At 43.0% G+C, this 7,100-nt stretch overlaps 1 long non-coding RNA gene across 1 annotated transcript; it reads right to left on the reverse strand.

Moving 5' to 3' along the window:
• Window positions 1–4,339: 4,339 nt before the first annotated feature.
• On the reverse strand, window positions 4,340–6,648 carry LOC135488730 (uncharacterized). Its single transcript, XR_010447024.1, has 2 exons — window positions 5,960–6,648; window positions 4,340–5,842 (listed from the first exon to the last, which is right to left on the reverse strand). It is a non-coding gene; the product is annotated as an uncharacterized LOC135488730 (long non-coding RNA).
• Window positions 6,649–7,100: the final 452 nt, after the last annotated feature.

Here is a 7,100-nt window from a genome sequence, read left to right on the forward strand (position 1 = left end):
TGACGTCAGTGCATACAACACATTCCAGTGCCCAAATGCAGCAGGGACAAAATCACATCAATGCATCCTTCTTCTCGTCAACCACAACTCAAGTCCGATATTCCACGACATTTCTATCTGAATGTGAGTACAAACAGAACCAATCAACTTGTATCCGCTTCATCCATTTAACATCTGCAGCACAATGTGAGAGGACGCATTGCTTTCATAAGCAATGCATCCTCTCACCTCTCACCTCCAAACCTCAAACTGTCCAAATAAAACTTTCCCTTTTTATAAACTCTACAACAAAACTGAATGTCAGTATAAACAGCTCCTAATCAACTCATATAACCTTAAATCACTTTACATGTGCAGTATCGTGTGAGAGCTTCCACATCATTAAAGCCCTATGATCACCACAGGAGAAAAACCATCCACCATTGCCACCCCAAACCCACAAATACAACCCTACAAGTCGAGAAGACCCTCCATATGGCCAAACTCACTGCTCCTTACTAAATAAGCTCAAATAACCAAACCCAGCTTGTTCCGAAAACTCTGGGTATGTGGTTTTAGATACTGCCATTTGGACTAGGTAATCATCCAAGGTAGCGTCATCAATAAACCTGCATTGTATTCCATGTTCTCGCCTCACACCCCAGAAAGTGTCCTCTTTGACCAATTGAGTAATCGGATCATTTAATACTTCCGCGAATGACTTGTTACTATTGATTGGTGATCTAGGCCCGCCTGGATTACCAGTGCTAGGCATATGTGTAGACCTATTGCATAGTGCTATGAATGCCTTACTTGGCCCAGGAACCTGAGGCTGAAGTGACATAGACCTCACGTTTCATCGACTCACGACTCATTTGTCACTTGTCATTCGTGACCTGATGAATGGACATTGGAAAACCTATTGACCTGTTCTCATTGAAGTGAATTTTGTAAGTTTTGCCCGCATTCGTCGTCTCACGTCATTTCATGTCATTTCACGAGTGAGGCGATGAATGGACATGTTCATTCTTTGTGAAATGAGCTGGCAAAGAAAGTGGACGTCCATGTGCATTTGTAGTGATATCGCCTTCGAAACTGTGAGTATAGCTACTTTTCGGCATTTTCATTAGTTTACACATTAATACAATAGCTAATTTCGATTGGAAATGAGAAACAAAAAATGCCAAAATGCAGCACTTTTATGTACCACATTGTTCTCGTCCGTCGCCTCCGCTTTCGTTTTCTATTCTCCATCAGGAGCAGCATGGCTGCCATCTCTTCTTCTTCTGAGTCCATGTGCGTCGCCGAGAAAATCCAAGTGACAAATGAACGAGCGAAAAATGATCTGTATGTAAACCGCTGCGGTCACTCGTGACAAATGAGGAGTGACACGTGAAAATGAGCCGCGAGTCGATATAAAATGTGGCGTGAGTAGCTCATTCCTACTATATCGGATGACATATCCGGCCATCGAGCGAAATCGCCAAGATCGGCAAATCATTGAATATCCATGTTCATGGGAATCCACGTGCATTGTATAGGCCTAATTGTCACCATTGTCAATGCCGCGCGGTCGCGGTGAGTGTCAACTTTGTTTAGACTTAAAAGACCAGGCTAGCGTCAACAATCGCCATGGCTGGCGGGGATTGACTTCATTAACCCTCGCCTGCTACTAAAAGACTTAAAGGAAAAAGCTTACGATTTCAACAAAAACAATTTTATGCCAATTTAATGTCTCTTTGGCCAAAATAGAAACCAAAATGCACGGATATTGTGCAAGGAGTACAAAGACCTGAAATCACTCAATATCGTCATCCATATCCTCAAAGATCAGACCATCTTCAATACCTTCATCGTCTGACCCACCAAAATCTATTACATCATGGTCTACATGCTCCGGTACAGGCTCCTCATCATTCTGTAGTAGCCTACAGGCTCTCCACGCGGTGTGGATCGCTTCGGCGGTTATCTGACCCCAAGACTCACCAATGATGCGCATGACCTCAAACTTTGATATGGCAGGAGATCGGCCATGTCCATCATTGCTCGCAATTTTCCATGCCTTCCACAGCCTGCGCATGTTACTTTTGAAAGATCGTATTATCGTGCGGTCTAGGGGTTGTACAATTGAGGTACACCTCCCAGGAATCATGTGTACAAAACCGGGTGAATCTTCAATTGTCTGTTGGAGATGGGCATTTCTGTGGGCTGGGAACATGTCCCAAATTAAGAGAAAGGGAAATGCATCCCCTACAAAAGGCAGGAGGCAATCATTAACCCAGGCAAGAAGCGTTTCCCAGGTAGCCCAACCTGTTTGTGAACCTGTTACCCGGACATTTTCTGGAGCGTTAGCTTGTAAATTTTGCATTTCTTCTCCATCTGCCCTTAGATTCTTAAAGATTACACTGGCGAGCATCTTTCTCCCATCGAAAGTAATGCCCAACGTTACGGTACAACCAAGCTTTGCGTTGCCGCGGGAAGTACGTACGTCTACCCGTTTGGCTCCTTTAGTGCTGTATGTGTACCTGGGAGCCATGTCCCATAGGGCAAAAGTCTCATTCATATTAATGATGAGATCAATTCCATTTTCTTCCACAGTTGTAGCTACATCTTGGCGGAAGTTTTCAACCAGTTCTTCAGCATTTGCAGGTATTGTTGTAGAATCCTTGCACGATTTTCGGTAACTAAGTTCATTTCTGCTTAAGAATCCATGTAACTGTTGTCATGGTCGTTCTCCACCAGTTCGTTATCATGGTCGTTGGCCTGGGATCCTCCTTACACTCCTTGCATGGTGACAGTCAGACATGTCAGAGATACCATCCCTTCATGCTTTCCTGGGGACTATATCGATAGGTAGGTGACCTGGGATCGTAGGAAGACAAAGGCAGAAGCCAGAGCTTGTGGACACGATTTATTACTTTATGTACTACATCTCGACTCTTACGTGTAATCCCTTATTGACTAGAGTTCTTTCTAGGTTCTCCCGAGCTCTCGTGGGTTCTGTTCAGTTATCCTCCGGGTTCTCTGAGGGGTTCTCTTGAGGGAAAGGAGACCTCCAGATTTATACATTAGGTTTGTTTGTTACAATGTTACCCAGGCGATGGTGAGACTCTCTCCCTGGTACAAGTGACGTGGCCGGTCCCTCGAAACGGGCCAAGTTGTGTCTGTCGCGTCATCTTGCATCATTGGATTAATGAATCAACATCGCCTCCCTCGATAAGATGAAATGGCCAGGGCCATTGTGCTCACCTCATGTGGAGGAAAGATGGATAAAGAGCATGGTATTGTGTCATGTAGTGTTAGGTTTGATGTAGGTCCAAGCAATTACAATTTCCCCAAAATGGCCAATTTACAGTACATTCGACCTCTGTGACCTTGAAAAGTAGGTCAAATCAAAGAAGACCCGGGTGACACATTGAATGGTTGTTAGAATTAGATGTACCTATGATATAAAATTGGTGACAATCAGGCAAGTCATTACTTGGAATAATGGCATTTTGAAGAATTTAGGATTTGGCCCCCTCCCTGGAGGCCAAACGGCAAATCAGATCGCACCAAACTTCGGTACCTGAGATCACCTGACCAAGGGGTACATGTGTACTTAATTTGTGATCAATAGTCATTGCAGTTAAGAAACGTGCCATAGTTACGGCCTGACGGCGAATTTACGCCATTTGACCTCTGTGACCTTGACAAGAAGGTCAAATTAAAAACCTGTGTGACATATACAGTGGAACCCCGGTAACACGACCACCCAAGGGACTAAGCCGAAGTGGTCGTGTTACCGGGGTGGTCGCGTTAGTGAATTTAAGAATCATAAGTAGGTTTTCCCGCCAAAACATCGTCCTGCTGTGTGTACATTGACATGCATTAATGACTACGCCACCGGGTGATTCGATAATTTTGTGTGTATATTACGAATAAAAAATCATTTTCTTGAGTGTTTTGCGTTTAATTTGCAACTTATGTAAATGAGTAAATAAACTGACGAGAGCTAATTAGACCAAACATTACATTAAAACTTGAGCATGCTAATTAGAACAAGCATGTAATTCACACCATCGGCAGCTGCCCTTCTTGATGTCAAGCTAATATTCCCGCTAACATTGAGAGAGGTGATGTGAGAAGATGTTGAGAATTCTTCCTGATGTCTTCCTGCTTTAACATCAGCCAATTTGAACTGGTACTGATTAAATCATCTTTTTAATAACGTATTTTATCAACATTACGACGTAGTAAGCATTCTTTACTTTGAGTATCGGTACTCTTACTAATCAACATAATTTATTTGTCCTAAAAACTACGTGTGCATGCCTCTTGACATCATTTAATACTAAATGATGAAAAAACAAGCCGTGAATCGAAAAGAAAGTTTATTCTTCATTTTATTTGCGCTTACATTTGATCAAACCTTGGAGGAATTATACTTGAAGTATAGTTCCTCCAAGATCAAACTCACTTACACATCATTTATTTTCATATGGATTCCCATGGTCATTGTGTTCGAGGTGCTAATTATCAACACGGATTTGCAAGAAGGTGCCAATTGATACCATGCAGTCATGGTTGATTACGGCAATTAGGCCTCATGGTCGCGTTAGCGGGGTTAATTTGCAGTTTGGGACCGACCAAGCTGGTGGTCGCGGTCTGGGTACCGGGGTGGTCGTGTTAGCAAGGGCCAGTTAATGGGAATTAGAGAGAAAACCATTCGGGACCGGAGAATTTTGGTCGTGTTCGCGGGGTGGTCGCGTTACTGAGGTGGTCGCCGACCGGGGTTCCACTGTACTGTATGGTGGTTAGATGTACCCATGATATCAAATTGGTGGCAATCGGGCAAGAAGGTAAGGAATAATCACATTTTTAAGGTTTTTGGATTTGGTGGTCAAGTGGTGAATCATATTGGACCAAACTTCGGTCCCTGAGATCACCTGACTAAGGGGTAAATGTGTACCAAATTTGGTATCAATAGTCATTGCAGTTTAGAAACGTGCCATCGTTACATCCTAACGGCCAATTTACACCATTTGACCTCTGTGACCTTGAAAAGGGGGTCAAATCAAAAACCCGGAGGATATATGATGCACCTTTGCTAGAAGTACCTACCATATTTTTTTCAAAATCACCCGACTACTATTAAGGGAGATATTGCATATTTTCACTTTTAACGTTTGGCCCCCTGGTGGCCAAACCATGAAACGAATCGGACCGAAACTTGGTCTCCAAGGTGTCATTACATAAGGGTACATGTGTACCAAGTTTCAACTCAATAGCTCTAACAGTTACGAAACGTGCCCTGCTAACGGACGACGGACGACGACGGACGACGACGACGACGACTGACGACGGACGCCACGGTATGGGATAAGCTCACCTATGCTAAGAGGTGAGCTAAAAAGCCAAACTTGAATAACCTCACGTACTGTATATACCGTAGATCTTAAAAGTACACATTATGTTTTACTTGTGCTTTGTGTCGTTTACCTTTCCCTAGTTGCTACAATATAAAAGTTATTTTTATCATTTCGTTTTAAACTTGAAAAGAATGCAATTAAAGTTGTTTAATTGAGAGGCCACAAATTTAGCTCATTTGCAAAAACACTCCCACTTAAAGGTGAACGGGCCTCATACTTTGAAAGGAGATACCCATCATTCTCACATAACCATCCTCTTGAGGCTTTAAATTCAGCATAGTGAGGTCTGTTCATGCGGTATTCTTCTTGTTGGTCTTCAGGTAGCTCCGCCCACCATCCATTAAACTCACGCTGGCTTTGCATCATCAAGTCCTCCCCGGACACTGGGAGTCCTTGTCCACGTCGTTCGTGCATCCACTCTGTAACCAAACGATCAACCTCGGGCCAGAGGGCTGAAACAAAAAGCTTCATCTGGATCAAGTTCCCAAAACTAATTTTAAGTGATTACATTGTTTAATGTTATCATTCCGTTATGGGGGAAAAACTTTATTTAATTTAATTTGACCTACCTACGCCTCTTTGTCTTTGTCGATGCATTCTAGCTTGCCGATTGCTGGCCTCACGGTGCCTCTCTCGAATTTCTTCTTCTTCATTGAGCCATCGTCGCATCGTCCTTCGAGGGATGTTATATTCCCTTGCAAAGTCAGTGGCTGTAATCCCACGAGGCTGCCTTAAAATGTCAGCAGCATGAAAGTCATCTAACAGACGGATTTTTTCTGATAAAGAATAATACCTATGACGTCGAGGGTAGGCATCATCATCAACATCATCAGCATTTTCCATCATGAGCACAGATGTGAGAAGACTAAATGCCAAAATTGCGGGTAAAATCTTCATCTTGAATTGACCAGTGAGCCAAACTGTGACAGAATGTGCCTGTCTTTGTCAATAGGCCTTTTTATACGGTGCGGGTTTAAACCGGACCGAGGAAGGTTCGGGTATTTTCTACACGCAAAATCGGTTCCTATCAGCGTGCAAAAAAGCAAACCTTCCTCGATCCTGTTCGAACCCGCACCGTGTAAGAAGGCCTCACATGCCTGAGATGTCCTGACCATTGCGATTAGAAAATGGTGTCAATTTCAGCTAGGCCCTACTGGTCTGTCGTTGAAAAGAAACTCATCATTCATTCGATCTAACTTGGCCTGGATTGAGTATATTCAATAATTTGCGTGCTCGGAAAGTTGGTCGTGGTGGCCGGATATGTCATCCGATACAGTATGTAACATCAGCCTTAGAGTCTTGCATGCTTTGGAAAAACAAAGTTCCCAAAAAAACCAAAACGGGCACAAAAGTGACCAAAACTTACCAGTCAGAAGATAGCCTGAATGTTTACGAAAACAGTGAACCAATATGCGAAGAAACACTTGAATCCTATAGGCAAAAAATGCGAGAATATCGTATACTAACATGAAACGTGAAAATAGCGATGATAACAATAATAATAACAATAATAGGTATTGGATCAGGATAGTACAAGGGTGAAAGAACAATTTAGTTGGTGTGTACTACTCATCACTTCTGGTATCATATGGGTGAGTTAAGCTATTAGAAAATGAAAGAGGGCCGATCAGGGAGATCTGATCATATCGGGGTAGTGGCAAGAAGCCACCAATGAAAAAGTGCAAATGTGAAAGATTTGTGGTACCTGAA

The sequence above is a fragment of the Lineus longissimus genome, chromosome 1, assembly GCF_910592395.1.
Source record: "Lineus longissimus chromosome 1, tnLinLong1.2, whole genome shotgun sequence".
NCBI classification, from domain to species: domain Eukaryota; kingdom Metazoa; phylum Nemertea; class Pilidiophora; order Heteronemertea; family Lineidae; genus Lineus; species Lineus longissimus.